The sequence below is a fragment of the Peromyscus leucopus genome, chromosome 10 (assembly GCF_004664715.2).
Source record: "Peromyscus leucopus breed LL Stock chromosome 10, UCI_PerLeu_2.1, whole genome shotgun sequence".
In the NCBI taxonomy this organism is placed as follows: Eukaryota; Metazoa; Chordata; class Mammalia; order Rodentia; family Cricetidae; genus Peromyscus; species Peromyscus leucopus.
In genome coordinates this window covers 58,453,537-58,477,378 of record NC_051071.1, presented here as the reverse complement: position 1 = coordinate 58,477,378, position 23,842 = coordinate 58,453,537, and the positions used below count along the sequence as shown (strand labels likewise).

Sequence of the window (23,842 nt, the reverse complement as noted above, 5' to 3'; positions counted from 1 at the left end):
TTTGATTACTATTGTGATGTGCTCTTTCTCTTTCTCTCTCTCTCTATCTCTCTCTCTCTCTCTCTCTCTCTCTCTCTCGCTCTCTCGCTCTTGCTCTTTCTCTCCCCACTTTCTTTGTGTGTGTGTGTGTGTGTGTGTGTGTGTGTGTGTGTGTTTATTGTCGACTGGCTTAAACCAAGGGAAAGATTCAAAGTGACTAAAGTAAACTGATCAATCTACGGTCTATGGTTTAAACTTAACTCTGAAGAACACAGTTAATTTTCATACTTGAATAATATTATTTTTATAGTTGCATGAGATTATGATTTTTAATATTTATCAATAATTATTTGGATGAAGTGAAGCACTTTGAGCAACGTCTTTGTTGGTTTTTATATCTCATAATGGTATATAAATGTTTTGGATGCATGTGTTGACACAATTATTTCCTGGAGAAAAAAACCTCAGGTATTTTTTTATTTTACATTTTAAACAAGAGAATGTGACTGGGAGGAAGAATATTTACCATAGGTTGTCTATAATACATACATACATACACACACATATATATATACATTTCTCTATGTATGAGTAGAAATTAATAAAGCATATGCTCACATCATCATCATAATCATCCTTATTTTGTTCATCTGCATGACAATATATAAATCCTTCTATATTCATTGTATTAAGTAGTTATGTATGGTATTCTATTCTGGTAAGATAATTTCAATTAAAGCTTTAATACTTAAAATGTACATCCATTTTATTATATGATTAATACTTTTATAAGTATCTAATTTCTGAAGGAATATTGATTATAAAACATTATTTCCAAATGACTTAAATATTCCTTAGAAAATGCCTGTTTCTTATTCTTGGTGTTTATAGTAGAAATGTATAGGTAATCCCTGGCGCAACAGCTTCTTGTTTAGCAGAGTTTGTTAGTCTTGCAGAGGACCAGAGTTCAGTTTTTGTTAGTTTGTTTGTTTTGTTTTGTTTTTTTGAAATAGGGTTTCTCTATTTGTATACCAGGCTGGCCTCAGACTCACAGAGATCTACCTGCTTCTGCCTCCCGAGTACTGGGATTAAAGGTGTGCACCACTTCTACCCAGTCAGAGTTCAGTTTTTAGCAACAGTATGGTTTGGGACAGCTCACAACATCCTGTATTTCTATTTCTATGGCAGTGGCTCTCCATTTGTGGGTCACAAGGCCTTTGGGGGTCACATATCTGACATCTTTCACACCAGATACTTATATTACAATTCATAACAGTAGCAGAATTACAATTGTGAAGTAGCAATGAAATAACTTTATGATAGCGATCACTACAACTGTATTAAAGGGTAACAGCATTAGGAAGGTTGAGAATGAGAACTACTTCTCTAGGATATCTGATGCCTTCTTATGGCTTTTGTGGGCATCTACATGCACAAGTGCATACTTACACTTAAACATACACACACACACAAATGTATATAAATAAGTGAGTAAGTAAAAGAAAATACAGAATTTGGAAACCAAAAATTTACAATCCACCCCATCCACATGTTCAAGCACAAATAGAAATGTGAGAAAAAAAATCTCATAGAAGACATGATGGAAAAATGGCCTTTCCATTGCTTAAACTACACTACCTGCATTTGTTTCAATCTTCCATAGTTTCATAGCTGTGTAGAACAGTTTCTGCACAACTCATGCTTAGAGCAATATAACTGTCAAAGGTCAATCTTCTTACGAACTACTTGGATGCTGAAACTCATTGCCTGTCTCTTGGTTATGAATGTAAGCCCTGGGTGGTTTGGTAATTATGAATGTATTTACAATGTATGTAATCCTCATTTTTTTCCTTTAAATTTCTTAACATCAATCTATCTCAGAAGAAAAATTACACTAACTGCTTGATATTAAATTCTGGCATAATTTGCTGATGTCAAATAGACATCCCACCTTGTGAATTCTTAGATGCTATCCCTTTTATTTTATTCCATTGAATGTAAAATAATATCATCTATTTAATAATGGGATAAATTGCACTCACTTTGGCATCTAGGCAAACCTATTTATTAATTTGTATCATTAGTGTTAAGATAAAAGCTAATCAGATGTACCCTTTACTAAGCAAGTCTTGTGGGAGTTTTTAACCTAATAGTAATATTGTCAAAAGTACCACAAGCACATTTCAGTTGAAAACCAAACAGACTGACACATGCATAATTTTAAGAAAAGAATGTATCTGTTGGCATGTTACATCAATATTTTGAAAACATTTTTTTCTTTAAGTTCTCTGTTTTTGCCTACTGCCCCCTTAGTGTAAACAAAGATTTTATGGCATTAAAATTATTTTCATCATAGTCTGCGGTTTTACTGTCACAGAGGAAAAAAAAATCTGTGTTTCTTCTGCTTGTAAAATGGAAAAGGTGAATACATTCTATTTTTGTTTATTTTCAAGTGTGTACTTTTTAAACCACTCACTACATTGTATAATAGATAATGCTTCTCCATAAACAAGAACAATGTATTCTTCACTCATAAATAAAAATAGGCCTAATATTTCTTTCAGCCCTCCCCCCCCGCCCCCCAAAGCAAATGTGAGGGGGAAAAGCTATTGCTCTTTATTTTGGAAAAGATTGAATTGTGAATAGAATTATGCCTCCTGGCCACTCTAAGAATAAACTATACATAGAATTGAAAATGCCCTTTAGGGACTGTGCTAACTGAATTATTCAAATACCTCCTTCAAAGAACAGACCTAAAATGCTAACGTTCGTCATAAAGGTTGAGTGATATGTAATCCATTTTCCATTAGACAATTGCTTCTTGCATTTCTGCTCAAGAGTTGACCTTCTTACAGGCTTCTTGATCTCATCGTTCTCAACTTACCCATTCTACGGAATGATGTCAGACTATATTTAAAGAACATTTCTTTTCATTTCACACTTGCCTGAGAATTGCTGGCAGCTCCCCCATCAAATGAGATAAAATATGAATCACTCACTGTGACATTCAGGGACAACATAATCCATCCCGAGATCATCTTTGAGCTTTCACTTCATCTGTTCAGTGATTTACCCATTTAGGCTACATGGAATTTCCCTGAATATAACCTGTGTGACCTTACCTTAGTGACTTGTCAAGCAAAATCTTTTGCCTAGATTGTCTTTCTCCTGCTCTAGCATTGCTGGAAGCTTCTTAGATATCTGTAGCATCTCCATTTGCTGAAAATACATGTGATTATATCTAGGGCAATTAATTTTGACATTTTTTTCCTGTCATATATTTTGTGTGACCTTTCATGATTATTCATTACTATACTTTGATATTTATAAAGTTCTATATTTCAAAGAATGATGAGTAGACATTTTCTTCAATCACAAGTTCACATCTTTATCTCATAGATTTAACAAGATTAATGTCAATATAACAATGTGTCTGATGACAAGCAAGATTCTGGTATAGTAACAATTTGAACTGAATAATTTGGATTCAAGGTGAGTTAATTGATAAAGGGGACAAATGACTTCAACAAAATCAAATCACAAACATTTTATTTATTTGTCAGAGTCCATAACCAAAGTATTTTAATTAAAACATTTAAATTAATGGATTCATCAATATTATCCAGCATGTTTTAACCATAAAATTTTGATGAAATTTCTGATAAATTCTAAAACTGACCTATGTTATGTGAACATTATCATTCATTTCATAGATACACTTTAATGATTATACTTGATTATATTAAAGAAACAAAAAACTAATTATTTATATAGTTTCAATTTGAAACTGTATGTTATGACTAATCAATAATTTGTATGGTTTGCTTTAAAAGTTTTAAAATGTATCTATAATCCTAGTTATAGCATTTATTGGAAATTTGGCAGATAGTGAAATGTGCATAAATAAAAATTGATTTAAGCATTATAGTTTTGAGAAGAGAAATATTATACATTTGCCCTTTTTAACTGTTTCATTCACCTGTCACTCAGTGAGGATTCACAAAATAAAATAATTCATTTCATACTAGCATGTTGGCGAAGTCACTGGTCCTTAATACCATGAAAAAATTTACATTTGTCACTTAGGTGTGCTGATAAATTTGTAAACCTGTAAGAATAATCATGCGTTGACTTATAAGCATTCTGTACTTGGATAATATAAATCAATTTTGAAATAAATTTTGAGGTAGTTAAATGTATAGATATTTATTATGGTGCTCCTGGGGACACTATTAAATTATTGTTGATTGAGATACTTTTATTTGGTGTTAGATTCATAAGCATAAATGTAAAACTCAAGTATTCACTTAACCTACTTGATATCTGATTGGTAAGAAGTACCTTCCTGAGAATACAAATGGAGCTTTTTACTATTGTATAAGAAGAACTTAAAAGACAAAAATGAAATGTGTATAAAATAATAAAGGTAAAATCACTCTGAGGTCATAAGGCATATAAAAGCAAAATTAACATTTCAATTTAAAATAATGATTTATTGCATTCCTTGTATTAGCATTCCTTCCTTTGGAAGATTTCCTCCTACCTCTTGATCATGAACATTTCAAGAACAGACTAAATGTAAATTTTGTATTTTATTTTAATTTCAGTTACACAACATTTTGGTTGCAGACACTATCATCTATGTTTATAGTATTGTATGGAGATGCAGTAATAGACATGTGACTCATTTCAATCAGATTTTGAGTTTTTCTTTTGACAGAAGTGGCAAGTCTGAGCTGTGTAAACAACTGATCGTATACATGCGATGTCAATATTACATATTACTACTTGCACTTAATTGCACTTGAATATTTCTGATATATAGTCATATAATTTCATATCAGGTGGTTTTTATATAAATAATGCCAGTTTTACTTTCAGATATTTATAGTGTATTCATATTACATACATACATACATATATTATCTGATATGATAAAGATGAGTTAACTCAATACTAGCAGAAATTATTAGGAAAACATTTTCAGAAAGAAACTAAATGCTATGAGTATTATCACTTGACTTTGGAAGATAGCAATATAGTGCCTTAGTTACAAAAAAGAGGTAGGTTGTTGCAGTGCTAATCCACAGCTTGAGATTCATAATACTAGTCATTGTATGGCTTTCAGTATATCCTTTAATCTTTTCCCTGCTTGATCTTTTCATAAATGAAAATGATGATCATCACTATCTCAAGTGATTTTGATGTTGACTGTGAAACTCTCTAGGAGTTTGCTTTTAAAAGGATGTGCACAAAGGTGTGCTCAGCAAACGTTGACCATTATTCTGGGTATGTTTTTGCAGTTTAATAAACTTCCCTGCAATTAACATGTTGAACAATTCGATGGTGTTTTCATCATTAGTCTATGGGTTCATCTAGAAGGTTCTTACTTAGAGTCTGCTCTTCTCATGGCATGGCATGGCAGTCTCAGAAATCAGTCTTCTTCTTCCATGGTAGCTGCTCCCCACCCACCCCCATCCTAGTCAGGGTAACCTTTTTTTTTTTTTTGAGAGAGAGAGAGAAAGAGAGGGAGGCAATAGAAATCACAAGAATTCAGTGACTAGCACATAAATGGACACTAACTTCTGCTATTTTCTTGGTGAAAGTCATTCAAAGAAAGATACAGATCTCACCTCAGTGGAATGAAAATCAAGGGATTATGGGCATCTTTCATCATCATATACTGCAACATTCAGCATTCTATATAGTGAATGCTGTATTTTCACATCTTTTGGGCAGTTGAAATATTTCTATTGAGTTTAGGTTCTATTACCCTGTATTTTACTTTGAGGTATTAAAAGTGGTCTTTGAATAATTAACTTCAGTACAGAATTAAAGCCTCAGAAACATATCCCAGGTTATTGTTTCTTTTTGTTTGGTGTATACATTGTGGACTGGCAACAAGTATTCAAAATTCCATAAATGAATAGATATAGAAGATCCACTCAAGTTTCAACAAACAAAAAGGAGATACATGTCTCCACAGTTGTAACATGAGAAGCAAAACTTCAAGAGATTCATTCTATAGATATCTCTCTAAGTAAGCTGTTAAAACTCAAGTTGTTCTGGTTCCAGTAAAAACCTGAGCATAGCAGGGCCATGGTGGCACACACCTTTAATCCCAGCACCTGAGAGGCAAAGGCAGGCAGATGTCTGTGAGTTCAAGGCATGCCTGGTCTACAGAGTGAGTTCCAGGGCAGGGAGGGTTGTTATGCAAAGAAACCCTGTCTGGAGAAACAAAAACAAACAAACAAGCAAACCAAAAACCTGAATGGAGGGCCTTCTTCACTGAACCTTAATCAATCAACAGCAATAGCACAGGAAAGATCAACTGGCTCCTGAGCTGTAGGGGCAGCAACACTCGGTTATGACACCTTTTTGGCTGATAGGAAAGTTTCCTTTTATGTCCTTTGCTTAGCTAAATAACTCTAGACTTTGAGGTAGGTGAGCAAGTGAGGAGGTTTACAGTGAGATTTGAAACATGGCAAATATTTTCAGTTGTAAGCCTAGCCTTTAACAGCTGAGCCATGAAATGATTCCTAATAATATTCTGCTATTACTCATTGATCAGTGCCTTTTCCAGTCATCATCAGAGAGGCTTCCTCAGGCAGCAGAGGGGAACCTGGACAGAGATCCACAGCCAGACTTCATGCAGAGAAAGAGTCTCAATGAGAAGTGTTCATCAGGTCCCTCCCCTCAGAGATTGAGGAACCCTGTGGAAGAAGGGGAGGATTGTAGGAATCAGTGGGGATGGAGGACACCTGGAGAACCTGGCCCACTGAATCAACTAAGAAAGGCTCACATGGGCTCACAAAGACTGGAGCTGCAAGCATGGGGCCTGCATGGGTCTGGACCAGGTCCTCTGTGCCTATGTTATGGTTGTTAGCTTAGTGTTTTTATGGGACTCCTAGCAGTGGGAACTGGTGTATCTCTCACTCTTTTACCTGATATTGGGTTGTCTTATCTGGTTGCATCTTGGTTTTTCCTTCTCAGCTGTTGTCTCTTGGAGGCCTGCTCCAAGGAGGAGTGGATCCAGGGGAGAGGGGAGGTGGAGGAGATCTAGGAGGAGTGGAGGGAGGGGGAATTGTGTTTGGGATGGATTGTGTGAGAGAAGGATCTAGCTTCAATAAAAATAAGAAACAGCAAAATTTAAAAGAATTATGTAGACAGGATCTCACAAATTTAGTTTATAATAAAGGATGTTCTGAATAAAAGGGATTCATACATGTGAAAAAATGTGAACCATTTGTTTTAAAAGGGAACACTTAACAAGAAACAAAAGTAGTGTCTTACAAAGTTCAGGGATGGTCAAGCTCTAAGAGAGAGTAGTGTCCTTGGCAAATGAATTTTACATAATTATTTTATATTTTAACTTCTCCTTGGCCAAGATATTATGTTATCAAAATATTCCCCAAAAAACATTTATTTTTTTTTGTGTCTAGTTATAATTATAGAGCTACAGTGTGGTCAAAATAGCACAGCACGGACTCTTCCACCTAGGGTAACATTTATTCCTGGCCAGGTCAATGTGCAGACCATTGAAATACAGGGTCCCTTGAGGTCCAAGATGGTAATAGGTGGGTTTGGTGGTACACAATAAATTTAAATCACATGAAATCTTTCTGGGAAGTTGAGGCTGACTGAAGCTGCTCTCACAACCACACACTGTAGTTTGAATGTCCTTGATACACGAATCTGTCACTAGCTGAATAACTGCAAGTAGTTTAGTAAAACTTCTTTTAATTTTTCAAGGAATCTTTCCAGTAGCAATGAGCTCTCAAAGGTTAAACAAATGATCTTAATACTAAGGCTCTTTGGTGTGGAATTTGTTTTGTACCCTGTGAAGATATGTTGCTCTCATTGCTTTAATAAAGAGCTAAATGGTGACTATCTAGACAGAAAGAGGTTAGGTGGGACTTGTAGACAGAGAGAGCTCTCTAGGATAAAAGAAGGTGGAGTTTCAAGGAGAAGCAAGATGACTTACCTTGCTGAAAAAAGATACCAAGCCATGTGGGAGTACATTGAATAAATATGGGTTAATTTAAGTTGCAAGAGTTGAATTTCTTGATTTTGTTTTTTGTTGTTGTTGTTTTGGAAGATTTACTAGAAGACAAAAAAAAAAAAAAGAAACTAGCAAAATGGAATGGAAGATACTTTTAATTCAAGACCTTTTTTTCCCTTCAAACTAGAGTCTACATATATTTTACTTTTCTTCTTTTTCTGTGTGTTTTTGAGGCAGAGCATCACCATGCAACTCTGGCTAGCCTGTTGGTATGTGGATCCAGGGGGTAGTAAAAGTCACTGCAATATTTCCCATGTCCCTTTGAGTGTTGTTATTATAGGTGTGTGCCACCATCACTGGAAGACCATATAGATTTCTCAATGCCATTTTCTTCTAGGTATTTCATGAGTTCATTTATTTTTCTTTTCCCTCCTTCCCAAGCTCAGACAGAGTCTCATTCTGTATTCCAGCTCAGGCTCATCTGAATCTCACTACATAGCTCAGGTTTGTGAAAACTTGGGGGTAACCTTTCTGCCTCAGCCCCCTGAGTACTGGGTTTACAGTTATGAGCAACTATATCCTCAGAACTGTATGTGATTATGTTGTTCTGGGAATTAAACCCAGTGAGTGAGTTATAACAGTAGGCAAGCAATCTAGTCTTCACCTATGTCCTAACCTTCATCATCTGGATAGATGTTATAAAACCTCAATCTTGCTTTTTGTGTTGCTAGCAATTGTGAGTGTCCTCCTTCTCATTCTTTTCTTGCTAAACTAATACACAAAAAACTATGAATCTATGAATATTAATGGTTTACCATGTGATTTTTTCAATTTACAGGAAGAGAACTGAATAATATCTTCAAATGAATTGTAAATAATAGAAACTTTAAGTATGTCTGAAGATAAGTACTCTGAATAGAGATACAATTATGAGGATAAATGGGCTAAAATTACATATTTTAAAGAGTAAAATGTCATTATAATGAAAATGAATTGATAATGTATATAAGTTCATATATATCAACCATAAAATACACATTTTGTGATGGTTAATATTACACTTAAAATTTAGACTTACTATGCTTGAGAGACCATAAAGCAAAAAAAAAAAAAAAAAGTCTCCAGTATGTGAGCTACTAACTAGTACAGGCTGAACCCTAGCAGCCTGCTTCCCTTTGTTCCAGACTTTGAAGACTGTTCTTAAATTGATTAATCTTGTAAAAATTTGCTATTCTAGCAAGGTAATAGGTAATAAGACTAAGTGCTATTTCTGCTTTTGTAATCAAACTTGCTTACACTGCTTAAAAAGATGACTAGGACAACTACAAGACACGTACAATAAAATTAGACCTTGCCTACACATAGACAAAATCCATGTAATCTTCTGGGTTTTTGCATTTAAAATTCTTGGACTAACAATAGTTGAGACCTTACCTAGAAAACTCTCTGGTTTCATCCTTGCCATTTTAAAAAAAATAAACAGCCTCTATTTTACTAAAATTAAAATTTGAATAAGTTATATGTTATAATGACTCAGACCCATAACAATTTAAGAAGGTTGAAGGTGTCTCATTTATTTTTTATTACTGTGATAAAACACCATGACCACTACAACTTATAAAAGAAAACCTTTAATTTGGGACTTACAGTTTCAGAGGGTTAGAGTTCATGACTATCATGGCAGGGATCACAACAGCAGACAGGAATGGTGCTGGAGCAGTAGCTGAGAGCTTACATCTTGATCTGCAAGTAGGAGGCAGGGAATGAACAGAATCAGGTGGGGTTTGAAACCTTAAAACTCTTCTGGTCACACCTCCTCCAACCAGGCTACACCTCCTCCAACCAGGCCACACCTCCTCCAACCAGGCCACACCTCCTCCAACCAGGCCACACCTCCTCCAACCAGGCCACACCTCCTCCAACCAGGCCACACCTCCTCCAACCAGGCCACACCTCCTAAGGCTTTACAAAAGTTCTACCAAGGACCAAGTCTTCAAATCTATTAGCCTATGGGGACCATTCTCATCCAAACTATCACAAGAGGTAATTTTAAGAATTTAAAAAACATAATACAGTATCAAAATATGCTCTCCAGAAAGTACTAGTGACAATATTATAGACCTTTCTTTATCCCTCTCTCTCTCTCTCTTCCTTTTTTTCAGACAGCATTTCTCTGTAGCTTCTGGAGCCTGTCCTGGAACTCCCTCTGTAAACCAAGATGACCTCAAACTCAGAGAGATCCACCAATCTCTGCCTCCCAAGTGTTCCGCCACTGCCTGGCTCAATATTAAAGACTTTAAAGCTATATATTAGTTAAAACACATCAATACATGCCAATAATTGTTAATGTTATTTTAAATTTATATTATGAACATAGAAATTTGAAGATTTTTTTCTTTAATACAAATAATACACCATTATAGTATTTTAGTCTTTAGAAATAATTTGTTTGCAAAATCACCTTTGAGTTAGTTATACTCTTAATTGGTTCATCAAAGTCACATGCTTAAATCTTAAACTGCTAGAATTTTAAATAATGATATTGCCACTTTGCCTTTCTAACGTCCCATCTTGGTGATAAGATTATTTTGTCACCATTATAAAAATCTTGAAATAGGTGAGGCTAGAAAGCTATAAGGAACTTGGACCTCCATTGGGGGTTTTGAGAAAATCTCAAAGTTCCCCTCATAACTCATTGAAATAAAAATATAATTGAAAGACAGTTCCTGGATTTGCTATAGAGAACCACGGCTTGGGAGGGAAGAGTGCCAAGAAGAGATGCAATGTGCTAGGATGTTGGGATGGGTATCTTCAAGTCTGGGGTTTTGTTTCCTCCATCAGATGATACATTGCAACACTCCCACAGGCCAGCCTGCCTCCTTGGCGCTTCAGGCGGAGGTAATAAAGTCATTTGATTGGCCAGTCTGGAAGGCGCCATCTTCAGGTGGCCCGCCCCTTCCTTTGCTCTAGGGCGGAGCTGCCACAGGAAGTGCCTCGGTCTGGGAGGCAAGATTGACAGGTACCGGATTCGCCTCTGCCTCCGCGCCATTTCCCTCTGGCTTGTTTCTGGGGCGTAGCTGGTAAGTCCGGTTTGGGGATTCAGTTTTATCTGTAGTTCGCAGAGGTCCTCTCTAATCGTTAATAACTGACTGCAGGCCATTTCTGGGGCCCTTCTTGGTGAACTGCTTGGTTATTTTTTTCCCCCATAGGGAAAAGCCCCCTTGAGTTAGATTTCTTTCCCAGTCCAACGTCTTGAGGACGTCGAGGGAGAATGGGAGGAAAATTCTCCGCTGCAGAGTCGTGACGGCCGTTTCATTTCGTGTGTGGAGACGGTCTGTCTGTCCCTTTTATGGATAGCCCAGGCTAGCTTCGACCTCGAAGAGTGGCTGCTGAACATGGTGGTAGAGGCTGGCCCCGCCACGCCCCAGCCGCAGTTTGAGCGGGAAGTGGTGGGCGAGCCACCCGGTTAGGGATTGTTTTCTGCACTGCGTGCTTCCTCCACCGCAGAGCGACTGTTTCATCAAAGTTCCTGCTGTCTTCTATACAGACAAGTTTGGGCGCCTTGGTCTGTAAAAAGATCCTACGGAGCTTTCAGAGGCGCAACAAGCACAGCCGGCTTAGGGGAGGAAAGACAACAGTTATTAAGTGGGTCTCCAACTTGTTCCGAACCTGGAGGAACCTGGAAATCGGGAGCGATTATTATTATTATTATTATTATTATTATTATTATTATTGGTTTTTCGAGACAGGGTTTCTCTGTGTAGCGTTGTGCCTTTCCTGGAACTCACTTGGTAGCCCAGGCTGGCCTCGAACTCACAGAGATCCGCCTGCCTCTGCCTCCCGAGTGCTGGGATTAAAGGCGTGCGCCACCACCGCCTGGCTGATTATTATTTTTTTTTAAGTAACTTTGTGTGAGACAAAGACATGATGTTGGATTTATTTATTTATTTATTTTATGGAAGCATTTTGGAACGCTAAGTTTTATTGTTTTTGCTTTTTGTTTTGCTACATCAGGAGTATTCCATAAGCATAAGCAGGTGGCCGAGAGAGTAGACTCATTTGTGCTCTAACAAAGTTTGCCTGAAGCTCGGGGGGTAGAGCTAGCCATTAGTTAACCGTGGAGGTCTGGAGGTCAGGTCTGTGTAGACAGCAGACAGGAAGTGATATGGCTGGGTGAGAAAGGAAATGATAAGGTGGGGTGGATGCAGGAGCTCGGTCCCTTCCCGTCTGAAGATTTGGTAGAGAGGTAAGAAGTCTCTCTCTAGTGGCTGGCTGCTTTAGTTCTCTGATCCTTCAGCATTTATCCGGTATCTGACCCTGGGTTTTTATTAAGACCAATTAGGATTCACGCTGCACAAACTCTGCCTTACGGTTCTATTCTTTTGTCTGTTATTCAGCCAAGAGAGAGAATTACAGTAGGACAAACCTTGGGCATATAGGACTTGTATGTATGTTTTAAAGTTGCCCCAAGCTCTTAACCTTAAATTAGTTTTGTAGTGGATAATTCTGTGTACTCTGACATTAATTTAGATTACTGAAATCCAAACTTACTCTACCACGGGAGCGGCATAAAGATATCAAATTAAGCTGATGTCAGTTTTATAAGGGATAAGGACCATTCAGGTAAAAAGAATATAATATACCTTAACAAATTGATGATGAGAAACAGCTCATTAAAATCATTATAAAATCTGTGACTATGCAAGCAAGTAAAAAGTGATTTGAAGCCAGATGGTGGTGGCGGCGGCGGCGGCGGCGGCGGCGGCGGCGGCGGCGGCGGCGGCGGCGGCGGCGGCGCACGCCTTTGATCCCAGTACTCAGGAGGCAGAGCCGGGCAGATCTCCAGGCCAGCCTGGTCTACAAAGGGAGATCCAGGACAGGCACCAAAACGACACAGAGAAACGTTGTCTCGAAAAACCAAAATGACTTGAATGGTTCTAAATACTGATTTTTCCATTGGAATTGGGTATACTAAAATAGTTTAAAATGTGTTCTTCAGTATTAATATGCAGCAATGGAAGAACATATGCAAGAAAATCAAAGTTTTAATAGAAATGACCTAAACATGAGATCTGACCTAAGAATGAGATCTGCTGTAGACATCTTGAAGAGGGAAATGGCTTTAAGAGGGACCCAAAGGCTGTGCAACAGTGTTTGGAAAGGAGTGGTGCTCAGTGGCTATTCGGTTGACACAGAAGACTGATCCTAAATCATCCCTCTTGGAGGTATTTAATGTAAAAGAAATTTCAGAAAGCCTTCTAAGGAAACAATAATAATGCTTCCATATACTTTATGAATATTTTTGATTTTTAAAAACAAAAGTCTTCATTGTAAAATGAAAAAAAAATCATTGTAAAATGATTGGGATATGCTGGTGAAATTTAAAAAAAAATTTCTGTAAAAATCAGAATGGCCATAAGAGGTCACAGGTAGGAGCTGAAGTTAGAAGCAATCAGAGTTACCTCTTAAGGAATGCATAATAAAAGTTCCTCTTGTCCCCACCCTCCCCAGGTTCTGTTGTCATTTGTTTCTTGATGACAGCCATTCCAGCTAGTTGGATGGAATCTCAGTGCAGTTCATATTTTTCTGAGGAATCCTAGTCACTGTGCTGAGAATATAAACTAGTACAGCCACTGAACAACGCAGCTAAATAACTAACAGCCACTATCTAAATTAGTGTGGAAGCTCCTCAAAAAAGTCAAAATGAAACTCCATGTGACCTAGCTAACTTCTTTTAGGCATATACCTAAACAAATATAAAAAATACTTTGATATCCATGTTTATTGCTATTCTTTTTATAATACAATGGGAGTATAATCAGCCTTGATGTCTATCAAGAGATGAATGGATAATGAAAACATGGACATACAAACAATAGACTTATTCAACCATAACAGAAAATAAAACTATGGAATTTGCAGGAAAGTGGATTGAATTGTAAGACATTATATTAAATGAGAGAACCCAGGCGCAGAAAGACAAATACTGCATGTTCTCTCTCACATGCAGATCCTACCTCCTAATTGTTAAGTATGTGTATCTAGGTGGGCGTTGTCTTAGTCACTGTTCTATTGTTGTGAAGAAATAACATGATCATATAAGAGAAAGCATTTAATTGGGGACTTACTTACAGTTTTAGAGGTTTAGTCCATTGTCATCCTGGCAGGGAACATGGCAACACGCAGGCAGGCATCATGCTGGAAAAGTAGTTGAGAGTTGCATCTTGATCCACAGGCAGAAGAATGAGAGACTGGGCCTAACATGGACTTTTGATGCCTCAAAGCCCACGCCCAGTAACACACTTCCTCCAAAAAGGCCACACCTACCCCAACATGGCCATTCCTTCTAATCTTTCTCAAGTGGTGCCACTCCCTGGTGACTTAAGCATTCAAATATATGAGCCTGTGGGGGCCGTTCTTATTGAGACAACCACAGGAGTAAATGTGGTAAAGGCTAGGAAACTAGGAAGAGGCCTATGAGATTGTTACTTTAAAAAGGCTTTAAGAGAGGGGGCAAGAGGAGTAAGAAAACCTGAGAAATGAAAGTGGAAGGGGACTGGGATACTGGGGGGGGTGAAGGGTACACAAGTGGGGAGGGGACAGAAATGGGGGATGGAGTGAGTAACATCAACTAAAACTCAAGTTTGTATTAAAAAGCCATTAAAAAAAAACCTTACCTTTGTAAGCTAATAGAAAGCTAAAAGTACAAAAGGGAAGACTAGGTAGAATTGTGAGTACACCAAGTATTAGGTGATTTTCAAGATATGTTGTTACTGTGGAGTTTGAATATAAATGTATTTTCTATTTTGATAAAATGTTTTCATAGGAGTCCAGATGAGACTTAGCTAGATGAGCTGGTTTTATGAGAGGCCAGGCTGTAGGACAAGTTAAATGTTGAATAGGCTAGTCATCTAGCATGAGAAAATATCTTGTAATTATCCATTCCAGTAGGGGGTATTTGAATATTACTTGTAGTAGACTCAAAATTAAGCTGTTTTATTGTTAATAGTGGAGCAAACTAGATGTTACTAAACAAGGTCTAGTTTTAAAAAAAGGCACAGAAAGCAAGTATTCACTTCCAACAAAGCAGCATTAATTGGTTGTGTGATGGGGAAGAGAGGAAATTAATAAGCTAAGCAGTTGAAAACGGCAGCAATACATAACAAACCCAGGGCCTCGGGCTTGCTAGGCAAGAGCCCTGCTACTGAGTACTACATTAATAGTACTCAGCTTCTTAAATATTAAGTCGTTAAACAAACCAAGAAGGGTAGGTGAAGGATAGAACAAAATGAAAATTACACAGTCCTGGCTTGTTGAAAAAATGTAGTAGTAAAGAATGGTGTTCCAAGTGTCGCAATTCAGTGATGAATGACAGTACCTGAGGAGGGAGCGAAAGAGGAGATCATTCTCATTGGAAACCTAGGGGAACAAGCTTCAGCATCGTCAATTGCTGCGTGAGTTGAGTTCAGGAATCTGTTCACAGGATTTGCAGGAAACTAAGGCCTTCCCTAAAAGGCAGACTTCACCACTGTGGGGATTCTCTAATCAGAGGAAAGCATCACTACTGTACAGGGTAGATAGGCCTGTCTACTGGAGACTGGCTGTTTTGTTTAAGGGAAAGTCTACTGCCAGTAGCACCCAAACAATACCAGAAACGGGGAGGAAATGAAGAGAATTTAAAATGAATTTTAAGGACAAAAATGTACTTTTACTTAAATCTGGTGATTTGTTGATAAACTTTTAAGCTTTTCTGAAAGACACGCATAGCTCAGATTTTATCCATACTGATCACAGTACGCTGATTCCATTTCTTCTTAGATGTCATGAAAACATAACAGGAAAATTAGCACATGGTTAGGCATGCCCTGGATTGGATGATGCATGTATAAACAGACTTGCATCCTGGTGCACTCAGAACAAAAGTACTTCCATGTCCTTTTTCTATAGTCACCATTTATCTTTGGTTTCTAATGTTTATAGAATACTGTTTTAGGATTGAGGAGTATCTTATATATTTCCATTGGTAGAGAGTTCTAATTTTATGTATTCTTTATTGGTCTTGAAATACGAATCCAAGTGTTTCAAACTCTAAAGTGATCTAAAAATGTCCATCTTGGTAAGTCTTCTCTTGGTGTCTCTACAAGCCCCTGCAGCCTTTACTTAGCATCCTCCAATAAGAAATTGTTAAAAGGAAACATATAACAATTGAATGCCTAATGCTACTATATATACATTCCATTTGGTCAGTGTTAACCCATTATAACACTTCAACCTTCTGCAGTAAGAATGCTTACAGTTATTTTAAGTACAGGCTTAAAGTTTAATTTTCGAGTGACAGAAACAGACCAAAGCAGTCTGGCCTCCTGAGTCAGAACTATATAGGTCAAGTGCCCAGGAGGTTTTTCTTTCTCTCTTGGTCATGTTTTTAAACATAAACATATACAAATATGGCCATATATTCCTAGTTCTTCTTTTTGCATAAAGAATTATCTGTGCCCTTTTTTAAAAAGTTAACTCCATATTGTGAAAATATATTCATGTTTTTATAGAGATTGTCCCATGCTTTTTTATAGTTGTATAATAATATTTTGTTATGCGAGTATGTCTTGGTATATTTGAATAGTCCCCTTTTGATAAATACCTGATTTGATGCTCCATTTCTTTAACATGTGCTAATTAACTTTTCCCATCTGTAGATGTACATGGGTTAATACAATGAAAAGCATCTGAGTTTGAGTAGCCTAAGTGTATGATACACTGGTTCAATGATTAAATTTATAAGCAGGGAACACAGGGTGTATAAGCTGGAGGAATGAATGTATCAGGTTAGACCAAAAAATTTAAACTTGTTGCTGTTGGCAATGTGAGATTAGAACAGTTTTTAAACAGGAAAGTAAAAGGATTAAAAAAAATACTTTAGGAAAATAAGTCAATGGTAAATTGAATATGAAGAGATAGCAGTCAGGAAGACCAATTAGAGAAATACTGGAATAATACAAACAAGAAATGATAAAAACATCTAATGTAATTTTGGCTTTTAGAGCAGAGAATTCAAAGGAATACAAATTTTTATAGAGAGTTTATGAGTAGAGGGAATAAGGTAATCTAGAAATAACTTATTGATTAGAGAAAACAATACAAATTTGGAAAGGAAATGGAAAAATTAATCTTTGTTTATTTGGCTATAGGCCAATGACTATATTTGGGACAAAGATTCTTCTAGCTAGTGAGCCTAAGGTACTGCAATATGGGTCATAAGGTAAAGTTTTAGAGTTCACCAATTCAATAGTCATGGGAGTAAGGGTGGTCTTTAAGTTGTATGGCCAGAGAGGACAGAGTTTTGAGAAAGACCATACAGTGTTAAGAGAAACAAGGTGGAAAGAACTTGGGAGCACAGTTAAGGAAGCTGAAGAAATAGTGTTGTAAAATTAATGTGCTTAACAGTATTAATTTTTTATGTGAGTTGAAAGAAAATGAAGTCTAGGAAATCTCTATTAATCTGGTTAATAGTGTTCCCAGAGTGAGGTGAGTGTGTTTTGGATATAACTTGAGCCTATTGTTGATGCAAGTACACACTTTTAACATGGTCACATTTTACACATTTTTTGTGAGATACTTTGGGACTGAGCCACTTAATTTGAGCATGAGAGGTGATGATGAGAGAGCTGTGTTGAGGGATACATGAGAGTATGTGGGATGGGTGTATGTCCTTGTGTCTCCTGACTCTGCTAGGTAGAGTGATCTGCCATTTTTTTTTTAATTCTTTTGAATGGGAGTAAATTAAGGTGACTCAAAAAACTAATACTCAAAAGCCCATATGAGTATTCTGTTACAGAGAAAGAGTACAGCTGAGCGAATGATACAGGATTGTTCTTTTTAATGTTGATAAAAGTGAGAAAATATGTGGAGACATGATGTTACACATATACTCTCTCTCTTCCTCCCTCTCTCTGTCCCTCCCTCTCCCTCCTTCCTTCCTCACTGTGTGTGTGTGTGTGTGTGTGTGTGTGTGTATGTGTGTATGTGTGTTTGTCTCTTCATGTGTGTAAAGATCTGAAAAAGGGTGGTAGCTGGAGAGAATGAATTCAGAATCTTAATTTTACAACACAGCTAACAATTCATGACAAGGCCTACAGCCTGGGTGACCTGTATTCCCAGACAGTTGCCCCTGTCTTGACCCTGTTTGTTTCTGGTTCAGTTGTCTGTGACCCTGAGGTGAAGCAAAAATAGAGGACAATTGGGAAGCTGGCCATGGACTACAAAATAAGCCTTCAATTGTCATTTTAATGGGTCTACCATTTACCCTAATTTAATTTCCTTACCTCCAAGAATATATCTTGTTTTGTAAGTTCACAAGCTGCCACATCATCCAGAAAAACTATTTTCCCTATCTTCTTCACACAAAGACTAAGATTATTCTTGCAACAGTAATCAAGATCTTCTGTCTTTGGCTTGCAAAGAAAATGCATTCAACTGTACTTGAAAGAGAAAATTGAAATTCTGCTACAGATGATAAAGGACATTCTCCTCCTTTTTCAATTTTGTCTGTTCATATCAGCTGAACTGCATTAATAGTAGCAAAGGGTGCCTGTTGCTAGTCATGGCAAATATTGCAACATTTGGTTGTGCCAAATTGTATGAAGTGTGTGGAGGTTTACTCCTCTTGCAACTCTGTGCCTTAAGCTTTCTTTTTTTCTTTTCTTTTTTTCTTTTTTTTGGTTTTTTGAGACAGGGTTTCTCTGTGTAGCTTTACGCCTTTCCTGGGACTCACTTGGTAGCCCAGCTGGCCTCGAACTCACAGAGATCCGCCTGGCTCTGCCTCCCGAGTGCTGGGATTAAAGGCGTGCGCCACCACCGCCCGGCAAGCTTTCTTTCTTCTTGCATTGTTTTTCTATTCCCTTTAATTAATTTATGTTTTTGAGTGCTATATGGTACAAAATGAACCAGGAAAACAGCCTTTAGAAGGTTCTCCCACTAGGTTTAATAGCTGAGCAACTGTGAATCTTCCAAAAAATCATCTCATGTGTGATTGGCTTGCTTATCTGCCTGCTGTAGCCATTCTACATTACTGTTAATCACTTTAGGAAATAGTCCAATAGACTTATTAGAATGCATAACTGCAGCTTTAATTATTTATGTATCTATCTAGTATGGTAGCCATGAAATGACCACTGAGTACATTTATTCAGAGTACAACCATCTCAGAAAGCATTTAAAAATAAAAGTAGATTGGTGTCTTGGAGATAGTTCTATAAACAACACAGGATATACTAGAATTTTCTTTTTCTCCTAAGAGTGTCTCATAACCATTGCAGTTGGGAAACCATGGTCAAATTTAGAGAAAGGAAAAGATAAGGATAAGGTAAAATTTTCATATTCATAGTAGGGATTTAATAAATAAGTCTTTTTGTTAAACCCATAATAGGAAGTCAGTGGCACAAGTCTAAGCAAAATGAGAAGTTTGAATATTTTATTTTTAGATGAGTCTAGCTGCTTTTTGGCATACTTAGATTATTGCTTTCTCTAGAGGCCTTATTGTATTTTATCTTTTTCCTCTAAATTTACTCTTAGGAGATGAAATTAATTGTCACTGAGTTTTAATTGGTAATGATGGTGATGTTGGGGAAGAATGCTTTGAGAACAGTCAACTCTATTTCAAGTTGAAATGTAATTATTTTCTAGTTAAGTGAATTTTAATTAATAGTGTTTCCTTCATTGAGATCCGCATTTCATGCAGCCTGAAGCTTATACAATTTGAAGAACCTTAAAATAATTAATACAAATATTTATATATATACTTTCATAGACTTACAGTGAATATAGATATGTGTTAAAATGACAAATACAATTAAATGCAGAAACATTAATACTTCTAAATTTTTTCTTTACATTTTTAAAATCGCATACAATATATTTTGATCTGACTTATTCCCTTCCCTCAACTCCTTCCATACATTTCACCACCTTAATGCTCACTTAATTTCATGTTCTTTCTCTCCAACAAACAAAAACAAGGAGTCTAATTTGTCTTGTTCATATACTCTTGGGTGTGGGGCCTGCTCTGTATTGTGTGTAGTCCATATATACCTAGTGTCATTTTATTGAAGAATACTGATTGTCCCTAATCCAACAGCAATCTAATGGCAGTAGATCCTTGTCTAGTGATGGCACTTTGTAGCTACCTTCCCTCCCCTATCGTAGGACTTTGACTGGCTTGAGTTTTGCAGGTCATGTACATGTTGTCACAGCCTCTGGGCTTTCTTATGTGCATTTGTTGTGTCAGGGAAATGCTGTTTCCTTGAAGTCATCCACTGCTCTTGCTCTTAAAATCTTTTCATGCTCTCTTCTGTATGTGTGTGTGTGTGTGTGTGTGTGTGTGTGTGTGTGTGTGTGTATGTGTATGTATGAATGAGTCTTGAGGGGAGTGTTGTGATAAAGAGATTCCCATTTAAGCCTGAATATCCCAAAGTCTAATTCTCTGCATGTTGATTAGTTGTAGGATTCTGTATTAACCGCCATGTACTAAAAGAAGCTTTTCTGATGAGAGTTGAACAGTGCATTGATGTATGGGTATAGCAATATGTCATTATGTGTCATTCTATTACTTTGTTCTTTTAGCAGAGTAATAATAGTAGGCTTTCTCTTAGGGCCCATGACATAACCTCAAGTTCTTGGCCTCATTGACAGTGTTAAGTATGGGTTCTGTCTCATGAAGCCAGCCTTAAATTAAAAAAAAAAAATGTTGGTTATTCCCATAACATTCATACCACTATAGCATCATTGCACCAGCAGGCATATCTTGCTAGGTAGGCTGCTCATGCACCTTGCAGTGCTTATAGCTGGGTGAGACTGATGATTTTTCTCCTCGGTTACCATGTATAGCACCTTATGAAGCCTAGCCTGTAGAAATAAAGATTTCAGTTGAATAGCAGCTAGATTTTTTCCATGTTCTGTGACATAAGTATCTGGTGTCTTCAATAATAGGGTCTTATTGTCAAATTCGGAGGGTAACAGATAGTTTTGACATAGACTATAGTTTGAGAGGAGTTGCTTCAACCCTCTCTTGGCCAACAACTTATATTCCATATTTTTAACTAAATACTACTTGATGCCTTCGTTCTATAATTTGTATTTTTATTTTGTTCTGTAGTCCAGCTGTGCCTGTTATTTGTAACCCTTCTGCCACTAGCTTCAACATGCCAGGATTATAGACACATGATACTTACTAGGCTTGCTTGGCTTAATTTGTACATTGAAAAGCATAGTTAGCATTTTTGTTAAGTTGTATGTATACCCTTCTTCTGTGTCATCATTTTTTTGAAATTCTACATCTTTGACTTTATTCAGAAGTTCTTGCTCAGATTCTTTCCTGTCCACATATAAACTCATGCAGACTTCAGCGTTCTGCGATTTTATTTCACTCCATCATCCACAGCTGGAGCTGCCTGCCCCACAAGCCAGTCTTGCTTGGCCAAACTCTTACCATCCTGAAAATGATGAGCCATATTAACAAAACATTTGTTTATTTAATCGATTCATCACTCAGGCTTTAATGCATTTATCCCATTTTTTTTCTTGGTTCTGTACCTGGATCCAGGTGAAGAATAAAGAAATTTAAAGGACAAACTTTTGTTTTTAAGAGTTCATAGACTAGAAGAAATAAATAGTTTATAATAAAGTTCTACAGCAAAGTATAAACAAAAGAGTAGAGATAATTCAGCTTGCCAGAATAATGGATATTACTTATTTTTTTTCAAAATATTTTCCAAGAAACAATCATCCTATAAAAGGATTTTATAGTCAATAAGCATGAAATATCTCTGTGCTCTTACCAAGTTAAGTATCTAAGATTATGTTTCCCCAAGAAAACTATTAAACTATGTAGATGTCACCTAGATTTATTTGTGACCTAAAATGATTTTTACAACAAATACTCCAATAATGGGTGTGTTATAATGACCTATTACAAACTTGATTTTCCATATAAGGTTACTTTAACTTATTTTCTGTATAAGGAATCTTTTTTGTTTCCCTTCTATTGATTGACGCTGATGTGAAGTGAAAAACTAGTTTGGGATTAAAGAGGCAAATATTTATAAATCACCTTTCCAAATACCCAAAGCTGATGGCAGTTTCCCCACAGCAGGCAATAATGCATGTCTACATGGGCTTCAGTTTCTGTTTTTTTAGCCAAGGCAGTAGACACCTCTTTGTTAAATCTGTTACAGACATGTAGTTATTATCAGAGTCAAGAAGATGTACAGGCTGTTACACTTGGCTTCTCTGGGGAAAGATGATTTCTCCCTTTAGTACTGGTATGCTTAGTAGCTGTTTATTAGAACTTGTGGATTTTACTTGATCATGTACTTTTCCCCAAAAGGCACTTAATGATGGCTAAAAATACTTTTAACTGAAAAGGGTGAAAGAATAAGGAAATGAACATATAGAACATGTCCTTTATACAGAACAGTAACAAAAGAACCATACTTATGTAAGAGATTCATTTATTTTCTTCACTGCATCACAATAGCATGCTTGCAATTTGATTCTGTTTACAATGAAGCTTAGCTCGGCAGAGCCGAAACCCTGAAAAGTGTGTGTGTGTGTGTGTGTGTGTGTGTGTGTGTGTGTGTGTGTGTGTGTGTGTACGTGTGCGCTCGAGCTCGAGTTTCAGCCTGTGCTGAATATCTGTCATTCATCAGTGCTACTGACTGAAGGAAAAGTTAAAGAAACAAGACTGGGTTAAAGGCTAAGCAGACTAACCAATAATAACATTACATTGCATTCTATGTCAGCTCCATATTTCAAAGGGTTAGTAAATTGAATTTAAGATTGTATCCTTTGGCCAGGGTCTGAAGTCAGCTAGGACATAATGACTTTAGACATGTGATATAAAAGTGTGTTTATTCAGTTTATTATTTATTATTAAAAGTACAGTTTATTCAGGTGACTTCGTATCTTCCCCTAGTTTCCCATTCGTCTCTGTGCTCCTCCTTTTTAGTCCTGTCTACTGGATCATCTTTTAAACTAAAAACTGTGGAGATCTGAGAACCATCCTTTGACCTCTTCTATTCTTTCTACTAAACTCACCTTGTGATTGTTTTGTGACTGTCTACATGCTGAAACCTTCCCAGAATCTTTCTCTTGATCTTCAGACTTATTTCTAGTTGTCAACCTACATTTAAACTCAAGTTCTTGGTTATTCCTACTAAATGCTTCCCTACAGTGCTTTATTGTAATAACTCCTAACATTTAGTTGCCCAAATTAAAATAAATAAATGGCATGACACACATTGTCATTCATGGTCTCACACCCCACATATGCAAAATTGTTTGTTCACAACTTTAGAAATTCCTCTACAATCTGACCACTCCTCTGTTTACAATGTTGATCTCTTTGAGCATAAGCTTGTCACACTTCACAGACTGTCCTGAGAAAATAGCATTCATCTTGTTTTTCTCTGTATCTTTATCTGTTGTGGTGGTATTGTGTTCCCCAAAATATTGTGTACCTTAATAAACTTATCTGGAGTCAGAGAACAGAAAAGCCACTAGTTAGGCAGTGATAGCACACACCTTTAATCCTAGCATTCCAGAGGCAGAAATCCATCTGGGATCTCTGAGTTCAAGACCACATTGGAAACAGCCAGGCATGGTGACTCATGCCTTTAATCCCAGAAAGCAAGCCTTTAATCCTAGGGAGTGATGGTAGAAAGCAGAAAGATATATAAGGCATGAGGACCAGAAACTAGAAGCATTTGGCCTAGTTAAGCATTTGGCTGGTTAAGCATTCAGGATTTCGAGTAGCAGTTCAGCTGAGAGCCATTGGGATGAGGACACAGAAGCTTCCAGCCTGAGGAA

At 36.9% G+C, this 23,842-nt stretch overlaps 1 protein-coding gene across 1 annotated transcript in view; it reads left to right on the top strand.

The window, feature by feature from the left end:
• The first annotated feature begins 10,500 nt into the window (after positions 1–10,500).
• The window catches only part of LOC114689841 (cytochrome c oxidase subunit 7B, mitochondrial), a 100,065-nt gene continuing 86,723 nt past the window's right edge, over positions 10,501–23,842 (top strand). Inside the window, exon 1 of the mRNA XM_028864282.2 lies at positions 10,501–11,061. The gene's annotated coding sequence lies outside the window, so the exon portion shown is untranslated. The remainder of the gene's footprint in view (positions 11,062–23,842) is intronic.